The following is a 27,772-nucleotide window of genomic DNA, read 5'->3' as shown; positions in this document are numbered from 1 at the left end:
CTTTTCCGTTGTGTCGCGTTAGCAGTCGCATCGCGTGTTTTTCTTACGATGGATCGTTACGTCAGGCTCGAGGCTAGCGTCGATCCTCCTGCAAGAAAAATAGGACAAAAGGCCACGGCGAAACGATAAAATGCGTTAAAAGATCGGAAAACGTAACCGTGACGAAAGTACAGAATTTGATCGCCGCTTTCGGACGATCGTTATCAGTCGTAAAGAAGAACTCATTGTTCGCAACAACCTACGCGTTCGGGGCCGGTGAACCAGAGATCCAAGTACACGACAACCAGCCGAAGATAAGATCGCGGAATGACATCTTGCAAACGACTCCCTCGGTTAAAGGGACAGAAGGAGCATCAGGATGTGCGCGAGCCGGTCGCGTGACTCGGGCCATTCCCCGTAGTTCTCCTCGCCGCGTCGATGATTCTCCTTTTTCCTGGTATTCTTCTTCGACGGTGACAATGAATTCAGCTGTTTCCGGTGCTCGTGTCGTCGTGCCGGGGCTTCTTCAATGAAAATACAACGCTGTAACGAAACGTTATTAGCATACCGGTAGAAATCGCGTCGCATGCGGGACTCGTAACCCGACGTTATCGAGTTTAAATATCATGACGATCGAGGGTGAAAGGAGATCTTCGAAAGAAAAGACGTAAAATTATCGAAATAATAGCTAGTGTCACTGGTATCGTTGCTAAGATCGCTGTTATTAATATCGGGGTGAATGCTAAAGCAACGAGCAACGCGTTGGCAGGGGCTATTATTCGGCAGACGAGTCGAGGAGCAGCAGGGTCAATAAATTCGAGGTGATCCGGAGGTGGTCGTGGCGGGCAGGTGCGGAAACCAGCGTGCGCAGGGTATTGCGTTGCGACTTTCGTAAGAAAACGAACAAAGGTCCACGTCGTTGGTTCCGAATCGTGCTCCATCAACGAAGAGGAGAAGAGGAAGGTACGGGAAGGTGAGGAGAGACGCAGCAAAGGCCGGCTGGAGAATAATGCAAGCTCGGATCTTGGCTGCTAGACTCAACATCTGTCGGCAGGTGGCTCGTCTCGGACATGCTCCGTGGCTTGAGCCCTTTGTGCATCCGCGTGCATCGACCTAGCCCAGTTGGCGCGCACGCAATGCACGTGACTCGTTCGAGTGCAGCCGCCTCAACGCCGGCTGCTGCCGCTGTTCCTTGCTCCTTGCTCCTTGCTCCTTGCTGCTGCCACAACGATCCTCCTGTCGGCTGGTTCTTAACCCCGAGATCCCAAGATAAAAGGCCTCGTAGGGCCTAGCTGCCCAACGCTTTCGTCTCTCCGCCCCTACCCTTCAGGAACACCGTCTCGTGACCGAGATCCTCCGCGCGCGCACGCTCCTCCCGCTGTTTTTGCCGCTATAATCCCCACGAATTTCGAGCAAATCGAATGAATCGATGTTTGATCGTACATCAAGACATTCCCTTCTCTAGAACGAAAAACTGAAACGAATAATAATTATTTCTTCTTATATTCACTCAAAGAAAAATTTGTCTCCTATTTTGCATAGTCCCGAGAAAAGTGAAAACCGTACTAAATCTTCGATCTCGAAAACCAACAACAAAGCTTGCTTAAATATTTGCAAGATTTCCCTCTGATATTTTGTCCTTTACGTGTTTCGACAATAACAATACCAATACCAATGTCAACCACGATTGACAAGGAAATTGGATTGTTAACGAAAGGGCACCGGTTCGTAGCCAGCACTGAGAGCTCATTCACGTAATATTCGAAAGTGAACGGTCCAACGTGTCGGTCCAAAAAGCAACATCGCTGCCGCGTTAATTCCGTGCACCCGACTGCGACCGTGAATTTACTTTGGCGCACAAAGTGCGCCGGCTGTCGAATGAAGACAATTATTACAGGACGCACGAAGGCCAGCAAAGCTTGGCTTAATATCCGAAAACAGGACCAAGCCACGGCGCAGCCAGGCTCTAATATCACCGGCTGAGAGAGACGCTAACTTGCATATTGCACCTCGGGTTAACCGCCAGCCTGGCATTAACCACTTTGCCTCGTTTATTACCGAACTCTCCCTCTACCCTCTACCATTGATTATTACCGCGCGAACGCGTTGCACCGAAGATCTTTGCAGCGAAGATCGGCCGGTGGCGTGCACACGCGTACGATTATGGCCAATCGGGTCCGATTAGACCCTGCAAAGGATCATCGAGAAGTCTCCCGTGCGTAGGTTAGATACGAGCCGATCCGACCGCCAGTGCATGCTCTTTTATTAATGGACATTATATCTTTGCCGGAGATTATATGTATTTGGTGGGATGGTGCCGCTGGCGCAGCTCGATCGCGCGCTGAATTCTTGCGCGTATCGCCGATGCTGAGGATCATCTCCTGTGATTTTTGCAGAAGGATTAGCGTAGCAGAAAATTTAAGTTTTTGTCCTTAATTTTCTCGTACTTCTGCGGGGAGCTAAATCTTAAAAGATTCAAACAAAAACTTCTCGATTGTAGAGAATAAAGAAACAAATTGCCAGTCACCAATTACATGGATTGAAAACGACTAGGAATCTCCTAAATGCTATCATCGACGACAATTTATCAGGAAGCGCCGATCCCTGAAGTTCGACACGGCGCGGCGGAAGATCCGCCGTTAAAGTCGAATGGGACGTTAATTTCTCGTTTGCGGAAGTTTATCAAGCGATCAACGGTAAACTCGAGGTGGTCAAGCTGGTTCTGCACTCGTATAGTCGTATAGAATTCTCCATAGCCCATCTATCGTTCTCGCCATTCTGTAACCGATGTTTGTTTAATTCTTTCCGCGTCTCATTAACTTTTTAACAACTGAGTACAGAGAAAGTGGACGTTCAGTTCAATAACAGGTCTTTTTACGAGATTTCACGAGGATCGTTTAACATGCCTTTTATGGGACTGAAAAGTTTTAAAGATTCTGTATTAATTTTACTGCCGAGATATTACAAATACTTTATCGATCTTTTCACACAAAGTTTACGCTTTTCTCTTTCATCTTTTTTCACATCTTTTATTCGCTTTCTGTTCGAACAACGTACACGTAAAAATTGATTGGTCGACGACAAAGCCGGCAGATTTATAATCTTCCGTTCCATAATCAATCTTCCTTTGTAACTCGACCGACTTGCCCTCGGTCTTGTTATTCTTCTGCTCTACGTCTCAAAGTAATTCTCGAGAATCCTTGAGCATCCAGAATCACTTGGCCCAGTTATACCAGTAACGCTCTGTCACGTTTTACGCACAACCTGTAACGCAATGAATCATTTGTCTCCGCATGAATTATAATTTTTTCTTCTAAGCGTAATCCCTTGCCCGATTGATTCTATGACTCTCGTATCATTCGCGAAATCAACAAGACGAAGTATGACGTTATTTCAAGCTTTTTGATCGAAACGCGTCCTCGTGACCGTGATGTTTCAAGTGTTTGTACTTATCTCACAGTGTCACGGCCATGCAATTATCTTTAATAAATCAATTTTATTGCTTGAAACGTGACCTCGAATGTCAAAGCTATTCGCGTAATACAAGATAAACAACATTTAGGAATGATGAAAAGAAAGTATGTATATCTGGTGATGATTTCGCAATGAAGTTATTGCATCAAAACGTCACGTAACGGGAACATGATCGATTTTATCTGCGTGAAGAGCTTGTTATCAGTTAAAATTTCATGGCAGCAAAAAGATCTGTGATTTATAAAAGTTCGTTCTATACGGAAATTGATTTCTCGACTCGAGCGACGTTGAAAACGTACGAAGTAACGAATAGCATGTACAAGGTTTCGTAAGCGTGACAAACAACATTGTCTGATTGTTGACTCGTGTTTAGCAAACGATCTACAATTAAAGAAAGGATGTGGCGACATATAGCTGAAGAACTTTAGCTAGCATTACTAATGTGTTCATTAAATAGACGGGGAAAATATTGAGTTTGTCGGGGAATCCTTAATGGTTCCGGTTATTCTTGTTGACACCTAAAAATGCTATGTCATGAGATTCTACGAACATTCGATAACAACACTTGTTTTTGCGACTGTAATTAAAACATCACCGATAACTAAAATAACTATTTAACCGCTATCAACTCGCAGATAATTCAAAATATTAATATTGCTATAAAATATATACACTTAAGTTAGTCGATCATCGAACTTGTTTACGTTTGAATCTCGCTGACATATACATTCAACAAATAAGAACGTCTTCAATGTTTACAGAAAGCCTGTAGCATATAGCTATAAGAAATTTGCTTAGAGTGGAAGGTGACATAAACAAACAGAGTTGTATAAAGCTATAAAAAGACGACATTTCGGATAATCAAAATCTCGTGGACAAAAATATTGGTCAGTTTGCAAGTCACTGTTTTTCCGAAGAATCGAGTCAAGGAACCCTGAAAATCAGCTCTGGCGCACCTGTTCGTGGCACGATCCTGAGCAGTCGCCTTGGGTGAGTGCAGCACATGCAGGTAAATGCAGCGCGCCGGGATGCACAAAGGTTGCAAAGTGCCACCTGCCGAAAGCGGCCCGGTGCGCTGGTTCGGCCGCAGGAAGCCAGCAGGCAGTCGGTAAAACTACACCTTCCTTTCTCCTTTCTCCTTTCGTCCTTCTTTCGGATCAAGCCCCCTTCGTTAGCAGTCACGGATGCCCACTCGATGCATCTGATGCAGCCTTGGTATCGTCCATCGATCACCAGTTTTCCATATTCGTTCGTTGATTCGGTTCGTACTTTCAGATGTTGTGTAGTGTTATTATAGTCCCATAGAAATTTTGGACGTAAAGAAAATTACGTTGTAACTTGACTCTCACGCTCATAATTTGTCTAATCATATTTCGTATACTATAGATTTCCTTAACTCAAAGATTAGCTGGCAATTGTTAGTAAGAAAGTTCGTGTCGTTTTTTAACCATTCTCAAGAACATCCAAGGATTTTCTCAAAGTTCGAGTTATCCTCGTTCCCATCGCTACGCTGCTGGAACACCAGCGGTGGCCAAATGAGAGCGCGATGTTATAGACATAGACTATAGAAGAGCATTTACCCCGGCTCGACCTACAAATTCACGCGAACGAAGGTTTAGTGGCTGTTCGGGCTACCTTTTCGCCTCGGATCGCCCTTGCTTTTTAATGCCTCGAACCACGGAGCCTCTTCCTCGGAGGAAACTTTACGGCTCTCCTTCGCCAATGTTCCCTTCCCTTGTTCCCTCTGACCTCAAGTGTGTTTAACTTTCAAACGAGACACGGATCAGCGCCACGAGTCGCCGGTTAACGATGGTGTTCGTGGTGGCGTGCACCTGTTCGCGTTCGAGGCCGCGATCAGCCGGCTGATACACTTTTTAGCGTCGATAATCGAGCTTTGCCTCGTGCCAGGGACAAGCAGCTGGCGTGCCAGATTAAAATGCTTCGGTGTTTACGCTTCTCCGCGGACGAACAGCCGTGCAGATCGTTCGGATTCGTTTTCTTTCCTACCTAATTGCGAGGGTCGTGCCATGGAACAGGTGTGTTCCAGCTCGATTTTTGGGGTTCTTTGACACCGACAGAAAAACATTGCAACTCATTGGCCGTTCAAGGAACACGCTTCGAGTCGTGGGCATTTTTTGCCCTGGCCAATCGAACGAAACCGACACCTTGCACCTGTCTAGCTTTCTCCCCTACTGCGATCGTGCTGTCGACATTTTTCTAATGGCGATGATCCGGCCCAGTCTCGTGCTGTCCTTTGCACCTGGCCTTTTTGATTCCTAGAAAACTTCCGAACCTTTGTGTTTGTACCCTCTGCTGGAAACAGACCCCCGTTTGTGATTCATTGTCGTATACGATCATCGAAGGGGCTCGTATCTGCATTTTGATATCGACGAAACGATTAATATGTATATGTATGTCGAAGAAGAGTCAGGAACAGGGTTGTGGGCGTTTGATAGACCTCCCTTGGAGTTGGTCATCGTTGTGTGATAACGAAGATACGGACTGATGCTACGAGTGTGGACACTACCGATTCGACAATCAACAGCGGTGGTTGGGCACTTACGATGTTAGTGACGTTGGTCTTAGGTTCGATGACGAATCCACGGTCAACGGGATGAAAGATATACTTGCTCTAACTCAAACTCACTGATCGTCAGGCGCTGCTCCCTTCGTCGGTGGGATCTCAAGAAAGAAAGAACTTTCGTCCCAATGATGCTAAACTTTAATTACAATTTTACGGATTTTCCCGAAGTTCCAGAGGGAAGGCTCCGGTGTCCTTTCATCTCCGACATGTATCGGTTAAATCGACAATTCGGTTAAATTGCTTGAAATCTTGAAAAGTATAAGCCTGCGCGTAATTAGTTCGTACGTTATGAACTGGAGGAATATTATATGCCGTATGATCGCGATACGCCATCGTTTCTAAACGATATTACGCTAAATCAGAAAGATTATCAGAGTAATAAAAGAACGAGAGAAAAAGGAGGCACTTGAAACTTTTATGTCCTGTCGATATTTCCACGGTTCAAGCCGTTAGAAGTCTCCAGATAAAGATAATACCTTTCTAGAAAATGATATCAGAAACTCCAAATTCAATTTTTGGAGAGTGCACTTCATTCTCCTTCGTTGTCGCTGTAAGTAGCGCCTCTTGAGCATGATGATCGTGCGGTGCGGCGTAAAACGCACACCTGCCGCATCGCAGATTGAGATAGCTCAACGTTTGTGTCATCGTGCCGCGGGAATTATCTCGCGGAGTCGCCTCGGTGCCGTATAGAAGGACTCGACGCGTGCAATTATCGGCGTCGATTACGGCCAATTAGAGATCTCCACTCGGAGATATTTAGTCTTTGGCTATTATCGCCGCAGCTGGCCCCTGCCCGCTGATATAGATTGAATCTCCCATTATGTCGTTCATTAACATCAACGATCGAAGATCGATCGCTCACGCACCTGTCTACCTTGTTTCTCGACACTCGATCCTTAGACTGATGAATAGGAGATGCATGGATTATGACCGGCTAGGAGGCGCTTCGAACAGCTGTTTCGCTTTGCTACTCACTTCCTAATTGACAGGTCGATGTAGTTTCTTTTGATCGGATACTAGTGTGCAGAAGTGTTTTACAAGAAAGAATCATGTAAAATTCCTAGAACACTGTATTTTCAACAGTAGATTGGACTTTTATGGGAGAATAAACTCTTCATTTCGGAGTTTTAAGACGTTTTTAACTATGAGCCTGTAACAGCATAAGAGACTGTATTGTGCGAAGAAGCTTTTCCGGATTAATCTAATTTTCTGAAACGTCCTGCGTCATTTCTTGTATAAATTAGCGTATATTTAAAAGATAACATAATATTATTTGACGTCGTATGACCATTTCGATAGAAGGTTTTCCATAAAAGGTCTTTATCCGGTTCGTGGAGGATTTCACAGAACGATAATGCATCGCCCATGTTGTAGGATTTTTCTTTTAAAAGCTTCTTAACTCCGCCAAAAGTACGCCGACAGCGACACAGGACGCTTTGTATTTGCCACCTGCCTATCTCTTAATTGTGCATTCGAGCTGCTCTTAATTCGACGCAAAATATATTCAAATCGCCGTATACGGAACGAAATGGTCGATTCTTCCGTTAAGCCATGTTCGCATAAAGGTCGCTCTTTTGGAAAGTCGTTTGGAAAGTCCGCTTTTTATTCGTAGTGGCTGCATTTCGTTAGCTTGCAGAACGAAATGAATAAGAGGCTGGCTCTCAAGAATACAGAAGGGGTGAATTTGTCGAGTGGTTTAGGGCGATGCTTCGTATAAAGAATATTCATTTCATATTTTTTCATCTTTTGAAAAATCAATATCTTTTCTGCTCGAGAAAATCGTTCGAGTCATCTGGATCATTCGGAACTGTTCGCATCTGGCTGCCACTCGAACGCGTTCAATAAACAATGAACGTTGTCGGATATCCTTGCGTATCTGAGGTGAACGTGGCTGGCTGAGCAGGTGCAAACGTGGATTCGGCAGCTGCCGCTGCGTGAAAAAGGATTCCATCTCTTCTCTCCTCGGATCTACAGAATTCAACCTGGGTTGGCCGGGTCCTCCGGACGCTGAGCTTACAATTTCCGCGCGAACAAAGGATAACGTGGCGTTTCTGCAAGCAGCAGAGCTTCTATCTGTAACCGAAAACTTATTTCCAACTTTATTTGTGCTTCGATTCGATGCTCCAGAGAGACTTTTCATCTGATTAAAAAAGTTTAATTTCCAAAAAATATTTAAAACTTTCCAAAGACAGGATATTTTCTAAAGCGTACAATCCGAGCTTCGATTTTTCTCAATTTCAATACACGTTTGATTTTCTCTGATTTTTAACTAAAGTTGAAAAGAAACTGCTTCAAGGTTGACTACTTTGAAATTGTAACTTAAAAGAAGATAAAAACATAAGTACTTAAATACGTCATTGGTTATAAAAGTGTGTAGAAGCCGTTATGAACCAATCAACGTTTTGAAAATCATTTTATCAAACACACGAGTGATAGAAAACTTTCTTATCGCGATTATGTACTTCGCACGAAGCAATCGTGTTCTCGCTTTATCGTGAGACACTTTTCCTTTTTTAATCGCAGCCTGTATTTCCTGACGACGTACCCTGTCAACAGAGAAAACAACGACAGCATGGAACACGTGTGAAGCTGATTAGCAATCACGTGTGCAGGCCGAAGAACGCTTCGGGCTACGGTGCTCGTCACCGTGATCACGATGGCTTTGTTTATCGCACGGCTCGCTGGGGCGAACGTAATAAACCGATCGAACGGATGGAGGGACATTTGGGTTACGCAAGCGTTCGCGCGCGGTACATTCGATTTTTTTCTCGTTTTTCAAGGACGCCGCCTCGCCGTCACAACGATGCAATTAAAAACGGTCGCGTCTCGTTTCCACGGGGGCAGAGAATCTTTCGAAACCGGGACGGTGAAGGCGCGCGCGGATAAACGCGCGAGCGTGATTAATCGAGCCGAGGCGAGGGTCTACCGGAGGGTGGCGCGAGCTTTTTATGCGGGATCGCCCGCCTATCCCCTGCGCCATCCAAGGATTATATTTATAAAAAAACATAAAAAGGGAAGGAATCATTAATCCCGCACGAGTAGGCCGGGGAGAAAAGCTTTTCTCTTCTATTTTTACGGCACCGTTCTGCTACGCGTGGTAAAAATAAGATTCACGCTCTCGCTAGGGTTCCGCGGAGAAAGATTTTGTCCGCCGAGCTATCTTGTCGGATTAAAGTAGCTCGCCTGGTATTTATAAATTATAGATTATAGCTCGACGGTTTAGCGCCATCACAAGTGACATCAATATCCTTCTCATTTTAGATATCTAGAAGGATATAACTTCTTTATTAATTTTTTTGCAACGTATCCAATCACGGATTGGATACCACCAACTCGTTCGTATTCACTAACCGTACACGATCCACTGTCTGCAACGGTCAATGAGAAATTACAAGCTCATCGAATGTGTCGAGCATAAAAGTTCCTCGGTCACCTTCTTGTCGTATCCTATAATTCTTTCCGTAATAAGATGAAACGAATTCTTCCATCCAATAACAACGTTCCAGAACAACTTCTGCCTTCCACGGTAATCGTACGTTCGGTCGTTTCGCCGATTTAATTACGTTCTTACGCGACGTTCCACAAGCTGAACGATTCGTTGACGATTCTCGCAAGTAGCTGGCGAGTTCTTGCCACGATTACGAGGACGGCCGCGTGCTTGGTTAATTGCTTCTGACTTCTACGAGTTATTGTCTCTTTTTGCCTTGCTACGATTATAAAATATTGACTGGCGTTAAAAGAAACGGTACAGAGAACTCGATGGAAGCAGTGAGAGTAAGGAGAAAAAGCAAAAAGGAAAATAGAGGAAAGCGAAAGAGAGATAGAGAAGCACGATTAAGCAAAGAATTACGGAAGCTATTGAAGCCCAGTTATGCAAGGCTGCGGCAGGAGCGTAAAAACTAGGTACAATCGCAACGACTGGCGCCTCATAATGGGCATGCCTACGGCAAGTTATGGCGCGGCAATAATTGTTTCTTCGCGTTTCGTAAGCCCCTCTGTTGGTTCCCCGTTCGCTTTACCGGTGTCTTCTTGCTCTTCTTCTACGCCGTTCGCTCGACCAAGGGGCGGCGTGCCGCGAAACGTCGCAATTTAATTTCCATTAAATTTTACGATTGCATCGAAAGTGTTGCGCAGCGCCGTTTCGTCACGCTATCATGAACTTTCGACAAGCGGACCACGTGATAGAATGTCCTGCAATTTTCACGGAGAAATCTAGCTACGTTCATCTTTTGATTTCGTTTAACTTCGTTCGAGGATCAAAGGGTTTGCCCTCTTTTACCGGAACGCGAACAAGCGAAATAGAAATTGAGCCTGAATGCTGGATTTTAATACAATACAAGACGAACAGAAGACGTACAATTGTGGATTTGGAAATTTTGATTTATTTATGGCCAGATATTTGTAGAGTACTTGAAATTTACAATTAGCGAAGAAAGTTATTGAAAATGATTTCTTTTCAAATCGATGCAATTTCAATTCGCTCGTCCGTAAACGAAGCAAATATCTGTCCACTCGAAATCAGTATATGTCATTCTGACAATGCTATCTTAACTATCAGACGCTTGGATAGAGAATGTTTTCCACGACATAGTAATTTCAGTGTCACGATGACTTGCTCAGCTATGGGTAAACTACTATTACGTGTTACTCTGAATATACGCAGATAAAAAGTGAGAATAATGCTTGTTATTCTATGTAAGATGTTTTTCTGGTGTTATAACGTGAACGTTGTAAACAGATACAAGTAAAAACGAAAGAAACAAAGTCTAGAGTCCGCACGAATCAAGAATCATCAAGATCTGGTTAAGAAAAATGTATGCGTAAGGTACTCCTTGAATGTTTGTCCATGCTAACGAATTCACAAAGTGTTTACTAAAGAGAAAACACCCCACTGACCTCACTAAAGAAATAAAATAGACAAACTCGAAGATGGTATCCCGCTGGGGTTAGCCATCCACATGTTATTTAGCAATTAAGCTAGAAAAATTTACCGAATGTCCAGCTGGACAAATTGTAAAGTACAAATTAAATAATAAAAAAAAAGTATTCACGACGCAGTAGGGGAGGGGGCTTAATTTATGAAACGCTCGTATATTTTCAATTCCTCTTCCTAGAATTCGGGTTAACGAAAATCAGCCAACCGTTCCAAGCGTTCCGAGTTTCGCATTTTTCTACACAAAAACGTACCTATCTCTGTATAAAAAGGAAAAGCATTTCTTCGTCTTCGTTTACACATAGATCAAAATAAGGGACTAAAATAAACTTATTTGAGTGACACCCTGTATATTCATAGAGAAGAGGAAAAATCTACGCAGCTGTGGGCTGTGGTGTTTTCGAGGTTCAGGAACGCAGCTGTGTATGGACGGAACATTCGACGAATTTTCTCCCAATAATTCCTCTTATCAGGGTGTTCGTGGACCTATCGTCGAAGTTATCGGACAAGAGATAAGAACATCGTGCTCCTAGAAATGCACGCGAAGAGGGCCGACTAGGTACACTTTAACGATTCTTCCGCCCCATCGGCTCCGATTACTGCTTAAGAGCCATGAAAAATTGTTCTGTTGATCGAATGGAGCCGAAGTTCACCGAGCATCGATCTTATCGGTACCAGATTATCGGTCCACCCTCTCAACTGACTTTCGGCTTTCTAAGTTATTTTCCAAAATGTTCGATCCTCCGCCACCATATGTTCAGACCACCCCACCGAAGATCATCGAGGGGGTCGAATTTTTCTATTTCTCCTCTGCTTTCCGAAGCTCTTTAACAAATGATATATTTATTACACGTTTCTTTTTCTTCACACAATCCTTTTCTTTTTGTTTTAATTATTAGAAGTAATTATTTAGAAAGCTGCCGCTTTCATGAATTCCCATTACCTTCTTATGTCGTAAAAGTCAACGCTTTGAACAACTTTTTCCTTTGCATATCACTGCCGGATTCTTTTAGTTTTCGAGGTATTTGCAAAATACTGTCGGTACCACTACAGTGAATTCTGTCTATAATTGTACGTCCGTTACCGCGTATGCGTTAGTATTGGTCGGTTGCCCCACTCTGGATAAAATCACGCCTAATCCATATTTATATAAACTATAAACGAAAAATAATAATAATATAACGAAAAATATCAGACTGCTGTGAGGCCATCGTACACTGTCGCGGACATATAATTATAGGCAGAATTCACTGTAGTAGTGTCGACAGTTTTTTTTTTTGCAAATATGTCGGGAACTGAAATCGAACGAAAATCATCAAAACCTAAGATATTGGCAGCTTTCTAAATAATTACCCTTTTCTTCAGGCCCGTCCATTTTTTTAATACATTTGATGATTGTGGGAAGGAAGAGAACGTTCGATGAATCGCTTACTATAGACGCCGAGAAAAGGTCATCAGACGAATACTTTCGAAAATTACATTTTCGATGTACATACCCGTCTATAAGTCAGGGACTCTTGCGAATTCTCGAACTTTCTTTTTCAGGATATTCTTCGAATATCCGAACGTCGCTCAAAATATCATTCTACGTCTCTTATTCTTCGCACAACCAATACAGCGTTACGTTACGTGTAAGAAGAAGAAAAACAAAAAAGGAGAGGTGGCAGTGATAGCGGCGTATTAAAATTTCGCCTTGACACGGTTTCTAGTGGGCTCTCTTCGAGAAAGAGGTAACGGGATTAGAGGGACGATCGCGTTTCGCGCGCGATGGTTGCGAAAATCGCGGCGAAAATTATCGGCTTTCTTTTCTTCGAGCGTACGCTGCGCAATTCGCGGGCCCGCGGCGTTGTATGAGCGCGATGCACGCCACAAACACAATGATAGAGATTGATGTCACGGGCTGACTAGACTGTCCGACGCTCTTGGCCCGGTTCCCAAGTGAGCGACGCGATGCAACCTCGAGGCGTCGCGTGCCATCGTGGTTCACGCTTTTCGATGGAAATCCCGTGCTTTCGATGGTGACACCGCGCGCCTCTCGACCCGATTACGAGACCGACTATCGGTTCCACGTAATTCCTTGTAAGGCGGTTCGAAAGTGACGGATATGTTTACCAACAGAGTCCACGCGAAAGGTGACTTCATCGGTTTGGTGGCTTATGTACATATACGTACATATACGATGTCGTTGCGTGTATTCTGGATTTGAGCATATGGTAACTCGGAGTTGTAATGTAACCTGATCGATTGGGACACTTTTTGTGGCTGCAGGTTTGTTTAAGGGTCTCTTTATTGAAAGAAGTTTGGGAAACTTCTTTTCATATTTTTCTGTTTTTTTTTTCTTTGTGATAATCTGAGATCGTAATGATCGATGTTGATATTCTTATGTAAATTTACTATTATGTCACTCGATGGTGTCTAATAGTGGAAAGGATATAATTCTCTTACACAATCGTAAAGATAAAGCAGACGAAGTTTCTTTATTGACTGAGTATGCCGGATCGTAGAGCATCGCTCGTTTATCAACATAGCGAAGAACATAGCTACTACGTTTGCATTAAATTTCTTATGTTTGATAATGAAGATTGGTAGAAAAGAATAAAGTACGCGAGTCGTGCGAGTTTCGCAGCAGATACTCGTCGTATGTTTCTCAAACAAACTGTAGAACGTAGAATGTTGACAAGAAACAGAGTTTCCCACGCTGAGTAAGTGGCAATGGTCGCTTTCTGTTTGACTCGCCGAACAACATTCACGATCGTTGGATTCCAATTTCCTTCTGCTAATTCATATCGAGTTACTTTTAAGGCATTGAACGTTTCCATACAAATATTACGCGAAACGAATGGAACAAAGGTCTTTGGAATAACGAGCTCAAACGTTTGACCGTTTGACTCTTAATCCAACGCGACGCACTCGATAGCGCGTTGCTGAAAATGAGCACAGCAAAGTCATAGTCGACGAACGAGCGCGACTGTTAAAGGGTTAATCGACGCGACCCGACGAGATTCGTGTGTACCGAAATTGTCCGGTTGCTCATTGCCCACCCGTTCAATCTAAACCGTCGTCGGTCCGCAATTGCTTTCTCACGCTGCATGCCTGAATTGGATGCCGGACCTAATGACACCGCGAATCGAGTACACTTTTTTAGCCTAAACACGCGTATCCATGTCTCACTCTGAGATACACGTAATGATACGTATTAGCGTCTAACGTTACTATCTCGAATTAGATTTTGAAATGAACTGCTCAAAAGTTACTGCGATCGATTTTATAAATTGAGGAAAGCGAGATATTACAGTTCTAAATTCTATGTTGGAATTTACAATTATTTATGACATCTCTCGCTTTGTAAGAAACTGAGAACTAATTATGCAGCTGGATCGTGAAATTGAGAAATGCACCTGGTTAATGAAACTGAGAAATGTAAAAAAGGTGCAAGAAAGGACGCACAGGCGTTTCATTGTCTTTGATAGAGCCGAGGTTCCCATCTGATTTCCTTAACGACCTCCATTTGCCTCTCCGAAATGAAGCTCATAACAGTCGGTGGAGCTCGCTTAAACATCCATCCGCCATTAAATAAATTAATCCAGAGGCGAGTTGCACGCCCTAAAACGCGTAAAAGTTCCTCGAGGCGTGTTTCCGTGATGCGGTAATCCCTGCATATTTCAACAATTTGAACTTGGTACAACGGGCCGAGAAAATGGATACAAGAGAGTTTCCTTAACGACTCCATTCCCTCCCGAAACTCCGTATCTTGAAATTCTTCGCGACATTTTGCCGGATACGATGCTAGTTGCACGCGTATTTTTGCGTTTCACGAGCAAGGTGTCGGCAAAAGCGAACCAACCGCGCACAGGTGCGTCCGTTCCTGTTAATTAATGCTAATACGGATAACGAGTGTTGGTTACTTTGTAATTCGACGACGGTTTAGCACCGCGAAAACCGTTATCCGGACTTAGCCGAAGGATTTCACCTTTCTTTCTCTGTTTTCCCCCCGGTGCTTTCCGTGGTAACTGCGATGGGATAGAAATGCGCTAACTGGGACAAAGAGGCCATTAATCTTGCCATTCTCCGCTATACCGTTTCATTAGATTTTAGCGCTGCTTTGTGTACACTTGTCCGACATCGCGACAAAATTCCAAATGATGATCATCGTTAGACGCGTGTATGCAAACATCCACGATTAGACGCGGAGCTTTCTTTGTGTTATATATATACATTCTCGACTTTGCTCCAACTTAAGTCCCAAATCGTTTCAATGAACGGTATTTATACAAGTTTTTCAGCACAATGGGGATCGAAGGTCTTAGGTATAAGGCACGTCCCTTTGGAATGTTATTCTAAAGTTACTCACTTTGTTATTTAAATTTCAAATTCTTCGAAGGATCGAATGGCAGATCTTCTGATACTTAACTCGAACCTCTTGAACCGAACCTCTCTGGGCTTCTTTTCTATTTCCAGAAATACTTCATCTTCTTCTATTTTTAGTCCTTCCACCTTGACTTGTGGTTAAAAGAGAAACGAAAGAATAGAATCGACTCGATAACTCCAAGACCTTGACGTTCAGTCTATACTTTGCCTATAAACATGTCCATAAAACAAACTTCTCGTCGTGCTCGGTGTCTAATCGCGAATTCCAGTCAATTCCAGTGGCGAATAAGAGGGCGTATTTTAATAACAAATTCCTCGGTCCGGAGCGACGCGTGGGCTTTCTATTCGAATAATAGATTCGGTCAGTGCGTCTACCTTCCAGGAAAATTCCGATCGTGCTACGTTTACAATCGGCTCGCATTCCTTCGTGCTCCGCGTCAGCCACGGCTCGTCGGGAACATTGACGTAAGAATCTGATGCATCGTAATCGGCTCTTTGGATTAGCGCTCGATCTTCCGTTTCTGAACGACCATTTCGACATCGTATCTTCTAATTATCAATGAAATCGACCGTTTCCAGAGACTTGAGAAATCCTTAGATAGGATTAACAGCTTCAAGTCGAAATTACGTCTCGTTAAGCAATTACCTCGTAATTAAAGTCTACGATAGTGATTTAAGCGAGACAAAAGTATGGTAGATAGTATTTTATGAGTAAAACATATACTTTTGTATAAAATATATACTTTTGTCTTACCCGCATTTGATTAGGGCGGTCATGCGGCATAGAAAAATGTTAAAATTGATCGTTGGATAAACAAGGAAAATATCGAAAAGCTAACAGAGATACTAGAAAAGAACATGTGTAACGGCGGATAATATGGAAACGAAAAAGATGTGGAGCTATTGAACGCGGTGTTTATGAAACAATAATTCCAATTACTACAATCTATTTCTTCATACGTTAAACAATACGCGACGAACGATCGCGTGGCAGTAACCTGAGGCAGCGGTTCCAAGTAGGAATGTTAAGTCCGAATAGAGAAATATTATGCGATTCACACCTGTTCAAATGAAAGCAAGCCGCGTCAGGGCGTTTAGAATTCCTCGGGACAAGCGTCACGCGTCGCATTCCGTGTCGCGTCGCACGTTCACACATCGTACCCGTCGCCGCTACTTTGCTGTCAGTTTTTAATCGGATCGAGTTGACATTCCTGCGGCTGACGGACAATCGGCTCACTAGCGATCGTGTAGATAGCAAGGACGACGGCTGATTAAAGGTAGTTTTCATTCAGAACGAAAATTCTTGCGTCACCGGGAGCTGATCGATCTCTAATTCCGAATACTTCGACCGGAACAATAAATAGTTTCATGTCTGCGGTCAGAACGACCTACAAGTTTCTCTAGGTATTATCTGTAGCAAGGAACTTCAATGAGATGTTATCGATACGTGTTTTCATTCATAACGAAGGATGTAGACCTCAAGAAAAGTTTCTAGCAAATATTTAATCTTGAATGTTCAATGCCATTTTCGCGATATCATACTTGTCGCTTGTCCTACCTTCTCTTCTAGTTTCTCTGTTTATCAGTTTATTATAAGATCGTATAGTCGTACCGTTGTAATATTTCACTTTTCGTTACTTACACCGTATTCTGTGCAAAAAATGATTGCAAAGTCTGGAGGGATCGATCTCGATTATTAAAAGCGAGGCAAATGACAAGGTGGCAAAACGCTTTGCACGAGAAAGTACATACGTTGCCGATACAAATCGCTTGGCTGATTCATATGTAATTCGCGAATAATAATTTACGCGGCTCTCTAATTACATCCACGCTACTCTGTCTCCCCCCCCCCCTCGAAGTGTACTAATAACACCAAGACAAGGGGTGGCTGGTGTACCGTTTTACAAATCTCGCATTTACATTTACGACTCGTAACTTACGAGCTAGCGGCTCGTAAAGCAACTGAACGTTAACGATAATTGCGCCTTGGGTCACGCTCGCCTCTGTATACCGTTTCTGATAAATTCTACCTTTAATTAATTCGCGCCACCGCTTGCCCTTTCTCGACCTTCCTTCCACCGTCATATAGTCGTCTCGTCCGGTTTTCGTTTCTTTCTGCGATACGCCATCAACTCTAAAAAAATATCACAGATTTTATAAGAAAATAGAGCTGCCCGTTTATTACACCATTCCATTCGATTGTCGATATATTATTCGAAGAATTGTTATTCAGATACTAATAATTTCGTGAAATGTGCGTTGTAAGGGTAGCCATAAGATAACCGTTACACGAAATCAAGTGGTAAATCCTAAGCGTCAGGATATTAATTCAAAGCTTATGTGAATCAGGTGGAAGGTTTCACGAACCACTTTATAGACCTTAAGCCAGCGGTATCGTGATCAAGAACACACCGATCCATAAAAGGGTCGAAGAGCATGCATCCATTATGTCGACACGTGTTTCGCTAATGAATTTAATTTCTAGCAGCCAGCACGCGTAATCGTCGCTCGTTTTCACGCCGTAAAATTAATTAACTACAGGATAAATTTCGCGGCGTAACGCGGCCTTCGAGAGGCCGCCTCGCGACAGATTTAATCGTGATTTATTAACACCACGATCGCCCTTACGAGGAGTCGCTTTTACCGGCACGGTTGATTGTAATCGTAATGCACGCAGTTATTGTTGGCCTCCTGTAGAGAGCAAGATTAATGAGCCCCGCATTAGAACCGCTATCGACGCGCCGCTTCTTCTATCGTCTTCGTCCTGGTGACACGTTTTCTTTTTCTTTCTTCTTTGCAGCCTTTAAGCACCTCATCGATGATCCATCACTTTTAATTGAACCGGAAACCCTGCGTTGGAAGTTTGCTTACCGTTTCATCTATAATCATCTTGAGATGTTTAATTTAAAAAAGATATGCCACTTTTGAAGAAAAGAGGAAACTAAGAAATTTGGGCTACACGAATTTACTACTACTTAACCGCCACCTAGAATCAAACATACTATAAACAATCCAAGTTACAGTACCACGCCAAAATAATTTACTTGTAATTCTCAATGTGAATTGATTGTAAAAATTCTACCAAATGAAAAAAAAAAAATTATTATTCTATCGAATTACGTATGATCCATTTTGTTCTATCCAAATAAAGATCACAACGTTCGACAGATTAGGTTTCATGTTTGTATAAAGATGCGTTGTTGTAAAAGACGTGTCTGTAAAAGAAAGACACTTTTCGGGCAACCTAATATAATAAACATTATTCTTGCATTAGAGCTAAACACTCGGAAGGAAATCTTGCAGAGAAACAGTAAATTTCGATTGGGTTCTTCGGCTGAAATTTCGCGTCGATTCTTCATCCATGAGACGGAGAGGCGCGCACGAAATCACCTTCGTTGTAATTGCTGTCCGTCTGGCCGGAAAAATTTAATTATGACGACGGCAACGTCGTCGTAACGGTGCGAGGTCGGTTATAACGGCGGACAGTAAAACTTTCCGCAGCTTCCAATTACGATATACTAATACCAGAGGCCGAGGAAGGGTAAGGAGAGCCAGGCTTTTCTAATAGCGTGGCGTAAAATTCAATTTTATGTCGGAGTAAACGCGATATCCGACGCGATTCACGCGGATAGTTTCGAAAGTTTGTTGGTAAAAAAAAAACGCCATCGACCGGCATTGATCGATCGAAGTCTTCGATACAAATGTTTATCTCGCGTGACTTTAAATTAAAAACCACGCAGTGTTTCGACCGAGACCAAACCGATTTCGATCGCGACTTATCCGGCTAAGATAAAACAAAACTAAAGAAATAGATTTCTATACATTAACAGGTAGAAATTAGCAAATTTTGTTAATCAGTTACCTGTGTTTCGATTTACGAAGAAATCTAACCTTGTTTCGCAAACCTTTTTTTTTTCTTTTTTTTTTAATTCTTTACATTCACAATTTGTCCAGTTTGGACAGCGTGTGTAACGAAAAGTTTTGGCGTCTAACGGAGTTTTTAAGCTTAAAATGGGAGCCTCTACGATCGCGATTTATTCAGCTTAATCGAAAGTAAAATGTGATTTATGGATAAATCTTCCGAAAACTCCCAGACGATCACTAGCTATATGCATAATAGCTTCTATTACGTATTCACCGACGATTCTATTCTGTGTTCCATTCGATAATCGTTTTAATTAATTCGTCACGTGACTAATTACGATTCCAACGATGTTTCTCGAATCTATTCACCACGATCGAAATCGTAATTCGAGGCATTATACTTCGCTATTGTATCTCTGTCGTAGTGCGTACGGTTCACTGACTCTCGTCGAAAGTGAAATTCATCGTCTATAAAAAGAACGACCATTGTATCGATCGATTTCTGGAAAAATACTCAATTTCCCGGTAATCGTGACTTTATTACGTATTCATTTATCAAGCTATGAAATATCGCTCATTAACGCAGCTGATTACGACTTTGTCGATACTTTCCGGGTTCATCGATAACAAAATCACAAAACTTCATCGTCGTTTCTTTTCCCGGACGTTCCTCTGTCAACAAGCTTTGGTAGAGAACTCTGGTGCAAAATTTCATGTAGACCATTTCTCACTACTTAGTATGCGACTCTATAACAATAACACGTTGCTCACAAAAAGTCGTAATTTCTGCTTGTTTACGTGAAGTGCGTAAGTTTCTCGTCGAACAGCTAGTCCCGATTTTACCTGCTCGCATGACTCGCGCACGTAACTTGTTTACTGCGTCGTTTTAACGGGAACCAATCTACCAATCTACCCGAATCTCGAAACAAATGTTCTCATGACTGTTTTCCAAATTGTTGTTGTTATTTGTCGACCGTTGCGGAAGACTCCGTAGATTTTATTACAGAACGTGATCAAGTATTAAGTTGTCGTAATCACACACCAAATGAAGTGAACTTTACACATGTAAAAACGAAAAACAAATTTCTAATAGATGACGTGTAATTGCAATCCAACTGTGTTCTTCCGTCCCTTCTTCCATAAGATTCCTTTGAGTCGGAGGTAATGTAACAAGGTCAAGATTTGCCAACACTTTGTACAGTAAAATTTTATTTATTCGATACGAATGGGATACAAGACGTGTGGGAAAATTGGATCGATCGGATAGCAGCAACCCACTAGCTTTTCTTTCCTTCGTTGTTTATCATTTGTACAATCGGAATTAATTTTCGTACAACTGCCGGATAATAAAAATTCAGGAATATATTCGGTAAATCGGGAATTGCGATGACACCGGTTTGGATAAACGAAATTCTACTGTATTTTAACGCTCTCCTTTAACGGTACTGCGTCGATGTATTTGAACGATTCCACGCAAATGCTCAAATTTCCATAACGTACCATCGGCAAACCGTGAAACAAGCACGTAGAACACTGAATTCCTGCGAATCGGAGACACGTGGTGGAACTATGCACTGTGCAAGCCTCGTTCTTCCTTTGCACAGTTATCAACCAGCTAATCTCCCGCAGCACATATCAGAAATGAAAACGAAAGATTTTTAGCTGATTGTGAGTCTTTCGACTTGGCGTGCCCTTGACGGGGTAAGATAGAATTCAGCAACGAGCGGAAAAGAGTAAGAACAGCCGTAGACACCACGTGTGTCGTCTAGACGAGATTGCGAGAAGTTTATAGTCATGCTTGAAGTTATATTCGCCTCTGTCCTTCGTTCCACGCCTCCAAGCCCCGTTTTTCTCCGTATCTCGCTTCGGCTTCGGATGACATCGACGTCTGTCCGGCATCACTACCACCCTGTAACACGAGAGGGCCGACTTCGTTCCTCTCACGGCGTGTCTTGTACGTTGCGACATTCGTCGCTGTTTCCTCGTCACTAACATTTTGGGAGATGCACGATAAATATCTAACTGTCCGGATACAGTAGATGCAGAGGATGTTCAAAGGCGTTGCCTTCTTCGGAACGAAGAAGAAATTCCAAACGGTAGATAATTATACGTAATTCGTGTTAACGAGAAATTTAAAGAGTTTTAATGTTTCGAGCAGAAGAGAAATTAGTTTCGTCATAGGTAGCGATTGACAGTAATTTTTCGGTGAATGTCTGTTGTTACGGTGGATTTACGTGGAACTTGTTTTATTTGTTGACGTGTTTCCATGCCAATCTCCTATTTATCATACATATCTCTATCCTTCGACGATTGGTCGTTAATTTTCCACACTTTGTACTACACTTTATAATACGATTTTTACGAATCAATAACGTTTATTCTCGTTTTTTTTTTTATTTATTTATTTACATTTTACAATTTGTCCAGTAGGACATTTGGTAAAATATTATAGCTTAGTGGTATAATAATACTCTCGTTTAACCATCGTGTGTCGCGCTCTGTTTTAAGAAATTCCGACGAGTCCCAATAACCTTCGTCCCAGCCAAGAAACCGTTGTTTTCCCTAACAATATCCACAGACACTCGTAGAGCTACCTCGATCCCAATTTCCAGGAACAAAGTCGAAACACAAGGACCAGGTCCGCCGTTTCGTTCAACAAATCAAGCAACCCTGGAGCACGGCGGTTCAGAGATCAAACGCGGGACTTCATTCTGAAAAAAGCAGAATGACTGGTCAGGAGAGGCTGAGTGTCTAGCTCGTAACTCGAAGCCGATGAATCACGATGTCGGCGCCTAAATTTCTGAAAGGGTTCCCTTCTAAATGGCGCTTGGGCCACTTCGGAGCAGGATGCTACAATACTACGCGTGAACAACCTGTCCAACCATGTTGGGCCACGCACGTACAACACCATGAAAATTCATCGACGACGGCCCCTTTTTTCATTGAGTCTATGGCTCAAGTCACGTATCCTGATGTTGCTTCTTGATCAGAGTCTCGTGAATACGCGTGTCCTCGATCACGTTCCGCGTGAACGCGGTGTAACGCTTCGCGGACGATCCGGAGCTGTGGTCGAACGCAATTTTGCGCGCCGCGGGAAAAACGCGTCTCGGTTTGATGTCGCAGATGAATCTTCGAAAGGTGGTTGGCTAGTCGCTCGAGTATGTTCGATAAAAACTATCGTTGGATTTGTTCCGTACTTTTTTCCAGCAAGTTCCTTTTGGAGCACTTCTTCCATAAAACATCTTGCAAGAATCTTACTTGTTAAGTTATGGTTACAGTGGATGTTCTGACAAACACGAATACGTATATATGCGAAGACTGCAGGAAACAACACGACAAGTTATACTTTTGATTTTTTACTGGACAGCAATTTTAAAATTCATTACGTTCAATTTTCAAATATTGTCTGTTTAAAAAATATTACTTGTCATGGTGATAAAACTCTGATCTTCGTATAGATCCTTACGACTGTGTGCATTCCGGTCTGCGGTTGTTTCGTCCGTCAGATCGGCAGTTCGTCAGCATCCATCGTGATCATAATCTTACAAAGGTGGTCAAAGATATTCCTACTAGAGGCTAAAATTCTTCCAGCCTATTTGTACGACATCGTTTGTGCGTTTGTGCAAGCTACGAGGTTTTATCGGATGGTAAATTAAATAGAAGGATAGAAGAGAGGCTAGAGGCGTAAAAAAAAAAAAAGGTGAATAGGGGCTGCGTACTTGTGAGATACTGTCGGTTCGCTTTGGTATCTTAATGAGGCCCGCCAGCTCCTAGTGGCTACTCTCTCGGATGGCAAACAGGACCTATGAGAGAATGGAGCAGCTCGGGACACGGGTAAACAGGGTCCTAAATCAGCCGATATCCCACTATGGGATATCGTTATCGCACGATCTTCCGAGAGAAGCGTTTCTTCAATCGACTGGCCTGGAAGCTCAATGACGGTCCGAAGGCCTTTCGGAACCCGTCATTGTACTCTGTTTTTCTAGTTCGTTCGTGGAAAAACTTGTAAAAGATTTCGAACGATTTATCATAGTTCTTTTAAATTGGCTGGTACATTTCGGGATGCAAAGCGAGAGAAGCGTTTCGCATGTCATAACGGGCTTTTAACTTTAACGGATGTAGTTTCCTGTGGCTTTCTTTGTTCATCGACTGCAAATATTGGTATTTACCTTGAAACGGTAGTCTCGAAAATTTTTTTTCATTTAATTCTTTACGTTCACAATTTGTCCAGTTTGGACATTTGGTAGAATTTATCTCGAAAATTTGTAGACATTTCGTTAAGCTACTATATCAGACACATTTTTTGTAACATAATTAATAGTTATTATATGTTTCTTTTATTGAAAACAAAGATCCTCAAATTATAAAGAAGACTTACGCTTGTAAATAGAACTCGTCAACAAAAATATGGAAAATAGGAATCGAAGGAAAATTCGAAGATTCCTGGAAAAACGAGAAGAGGGATGAAAGAAGTAGAAAGCAGAAAGCTGAAGCGTATTATCGTGGGAAAGAGAGAAAGGAAGAGAGAAATTCTGAAGTCGTCGGCTTGGCTCTCGGATTCCTTTGTTTGGTCTACGCTCCGTTGCAACAGACGGATAAGAAACGACGTGCTAGCAGGCCGACAGAGTTTCTCGACTCTGCTGTCGGTTGGTGGTCCCTCACGAAGAGACGAATGGTATGCGGGAATCGTGGGTCCGTTTGCCGCGATGGAGAGAAAGGTGGGAGTCTCAAACGGGTCAGGTGGAGGGAGGCAGCGGGCCCGAACGGTTCCCATTCGAGCCACTCCGACTCGGGGAAGGGAACGAAACCGTGGGGGTCTTGTGAATGAATCTACCTGCCCCTTCCTCTTGCTTCGTCGCTCGACACGGCGGTGCTTTTGGTCTGCACTCCGATTTCAACCTGGAATTCTCTTTTCCTTCTTTTTCTTCTTTTGTTTCTTTCCTTCTTTCTTTCTTTCTTTCTCGGTCTCTTTCCTCGTCTTTTTGGTGCTTTCTCTGTCTGCTCGACCCATCTCTCCGCTTCGTCGGTCGTCTCTTCCCGCGCGGCATTTCTCAGCCACTCGTTGTTCGTGGAATTTCGTTGTAAAGGTGATCGAAAGCGAAGATGGGCCTGCGAGGGAGAAACGCCTGCGTGGGTAGAACGTGTGAACACGAACCGGCACCCGATGCTCTTTCGAGCTCGGCTTAACGCGCCTTCCATTTTATGAATCGTGTAACTGTTAATGGAATATCACTGAATGAAATAGTTTCCCCATTTACCGATTTCGCCTATCCTAAAGTAAACATCGTAGGCAGTTATCTTATTTTCAAACTAAGCTATCAGTATCTATGATAACGAATTAAGTCGTCGTACTTCGTATCAGCTTCGAACTCCAAAATAACGAACAATCTCTTGCACAAGGGATCGAGCTTTTCGAGATAAACGATCGGTCCATCGACATTCTACACTTGTACAACAACGGGGATCGGTCAAGCCGAAATTCCTTTGGCTCGTTCCCTTTCTTAAGCCTGTTTCCCATCAGACTTCTTGGTATTTGATGGTACAGCCGACGAACGGCGAGACCGGAGGCTCGTCAAAGAGGCTGCGTGGGTTGCGAATCAGTGGAAACGTGTGAACGGAGCCTGGTGAAGATTATAGAAGACACCTGTTGGTGGTCGTCGCAGTTTCTCGTAAATCTGTCCGGCGTAAACGTTTCTCGACCGCTGTTATTGTATCGCCGGTGATTTGTGTTCGGTTATTTTTAAATTTTCTCTGGAATTTCCGATTTCTGACCCGTGTTTTCTTTCTTTCGTGTCCGTTTGTCCCTTGCGAAATTCATTCGAACCTCAAACATTACTCGTGTTTCCGTTTCCTGCTTGCCACTGTCGCGTATTTCATCCATTTGCTCCCTGCCACGAAACAGAAATTAATTTTCCCTCCGAGAAAAAACGGAAGGAAACGCGAATCTCGAGAAAAACGAAAGAGAGAGAGAGAGTCGATGGCAAATTGGACTAGCGAACGACGCGAAGTTTCCGGCAAATGGGGCTGAGATTAAAGAGACTTTTCCATCGTTTCCAGTTACCACCACCATCCTCTCCTGTTTCCAGTTCGATGTCGCGGACGCTTGTTCGAAAGGAAATTAATGAGCGTCGAATTTCCACGGCGTGTCTCGCTTGCCCCGTTTTCACAGAAATTATGCGCCAGTGATCGCATAATCCGTCGAGATGTCCGGTGCACGTGCAAGAGAAGTCGTTTGCATTTCACGTCGAGCCCCTATCCTGGAAAAACAAGCGTTTCACGGGCTAGAAAGGAACGTCGCGTCGCATCGTGGCCGTTTGTTTGCGCGGGACTACCGTTGAAACGCATCGCCGAGCACTGTTGAAAAAAAATGCAAATCGACCCAAAAGGAAAGACACCAGTTTTTCCTCGCTCCGACATAGTAAGGAACTGTTTGGCAATCGGCTGCCCGTACTCTCTTGTTCATTCCATCTTCCCTTCTGTTCTCTCTTTCTTCTTTCTTTGCTCTCTTTTCAAACCATGTTACCCGATGGAGCAGCGACCTAATCTCCATTTTCCAGCGTCAACCGGCGTGTTCTTTTCAAGATCGTGAATTATGGACCGGCACGAAAAGCTGCTACATACACACCGGCGCGTTGCACGCGGACCTAACTAAATGGTAATCGACGACGATTTATCTTCGGGTTCAATCGCGCTTACCGCTGCATCCCGACTTCACCCCCGGACTATTCCACGTCATTGTTCGATCTGTGTAAGAGGCACCTGCCACTTGTTGAACCCTTGAAAAACAGAAAACTCTCCGTGTCCCGTTGAGAAATCCGTCGCCAGTGCCGGCCGTGTATTTCCGTCAGGGTTGAAATCGAAACTCTCTCCGACTCTCGTTCGCTCGAGACGATGGATTTTCGTCGAGAGGCGGGCATCCCTTTCCAATTTGTTTAGAGAACACGTAGATTTTTCGTTAAAGAGGACGCCGTTGGAGGAATCGACCGAATCGAAACTCCTGCGTGTCGATGCGCCCGAGGAAAATCGTTCGTTCTAGAATTTTATCTTTCCTCGCGTCGATGTTCCGTTTATTATAATGATTTCTAGATATCGAGAGAAACTTTGAACAGCTGGAAAGCGCAGAATAATACAACCGTTACACGTATTTTTCCCGGGCATAGCGTATGACTATTCATCCGCGTCTCGGCAGGTACGAGGTTCGCGATTCAAAAGACCGGAAGACGTTTTATTTCCGATAATTGGCAATCGTCGGACCGAGATCATTCGCAATGCAACGATGTTAATCAATATCACGGGGTGGCCAGTCAGTAGTGAAAAGTTTCCATCGAGGTATTTTAACGATCTTCCGTGAACTCGCGATCTTATTAAACGAGCTCGAGGGGTCTTATTAAAATTTCTTCGCCGACGCGGCTGGAAACAGCATCAACCGAGGATACTCGTTGAGTAGAATTCTGGACGTTTAATTCCAGATAATTGCTACCACGTACACCGACTTTGAAGCGAAACTTCAAATTACCGGGTCTTCTCATGCCTCTTTCACCCCTTAAGAACCGTTACTCCTTCGAGTAGCGTTGTTCATTGTCAAACATTTCCCGGTCGATACCTTTTTTCTTCCTTCGGTATACTTTGCCACCAACGACGAATCTTATACGAATCTTCTTATTCAGCTGCTTGAAAATTAAAAATTAAATGCAAATTTTTTTTTATTTTACGTTTATCGATACCTCCTATTTACTATGCTCGTCGCCATTATTGTTGTTATGTCGGGCGACCCTCTACCTAGACCAGGCCAGACACCGCGGGCCAGACGGGAACCAGATGTCCGCTCATCCTTACTGCGTACCCTCGATAGTCTTAAAGACCCATCATGAATCCCAGTAATTTGCTAGCTAAGGTCCTTCAGATCGAACAAATATCGTTTTCCCAAATTATTTTCTAAAGACGATTGTCTACTACGTCTTGACACGGGAAAGTTAGTTTTTCTCACGTACGATGCTTCCCACTAGCAACTTTCTATCGAGGGCGACTAAGATCTTTCCTAGTTCACCAATCTTCGTTATCCAATCAGAAGCAATGTATACTGCCCTTACTTTCCTGACCAAAAATGTCATGGACAAATCCGATGGTCCCGTGCGCTAAACACACCCATCGCTAGCTTTCCTCCGACACAGGATCACTATACTTTACTTCTTCTACACCGCCAGAAAAGTCAACTTTACTTATTCTACAAAGTCTAACTCACATCATCTATCTAAGTCGGCTCTCGGGATTATCGAACATTCACTTCCTCTATTAAGTATCCTCTAGTGCTACGTCCACTAACGTACTAAATTCAACTATAAGAGCCTTGTTCTATTGTTCATATCTATCTTATCTTCGTGCGACAAATTGTCATCTACGATTTATACCTACTCAACAGTGTACCTCATAAGTGTTGGAAATAAAAACCTTATAACCCTGTAAATCACAGTGTTATATCAACTTAATCACCCCTATTATCTTAACGGAAATCAGGGGATCGATCAACTCGTGGTGTCGATTATTATAATCGTAACGGGAATTTACGACTC

At 43.2% G+C, this 27,772-nt stretch overlaps 1 protein-coding gene and 1 long non-coding RNA gene across 2 annotated transcripts in view; one reads left to right on the top strand and one right to left on the bottom strand.

The window, feature by feature from the left end:
- Pdk1 (Phosphoinositide-dependent kinase 1) overlaps positions 1–27,772 on the top strand; it is a 407,695-nt gene that overhangs the window by 210,608 nt on the left and 169,315 nt on the right. The window lies entirely within an intron of this gene.
- Positions 20,456–27,772, bottom strand: part of LOC117153639 (uncharacterized) — a 76,090-nt gene continuing 68,773 nt past the window's right edge. The window contains exon 4 of the long non-coding RNA XR_013059034.1: positions 20,456–21,913. This is a non-coding gene — a long non-coding RNA (uncharacterized LOC117153639). The remainder of the gene's footprint in view (positions 21,914–27,772) is intronic.

This window comes from Bombus vancouverensis, chromosome 1 (assembly GCF_051014615.1).
Source record: "Bombus vancouverensis nearcticus chromosome 1, iyBomVanc1_principal, whole genome shotgun sequence".
Classification (NCBI taxonomy): domain Eukaryota; kingdom Metazoa; phylum Arthropoda; class Insecta; order Hymenoptera; family Apidae; genus Bombus; species Bombus vancouverensis.
Note: the sequence above shows the minus strand (reverse complement) of the source record. Positions and strands in the feature narration are given on the sequence as shown.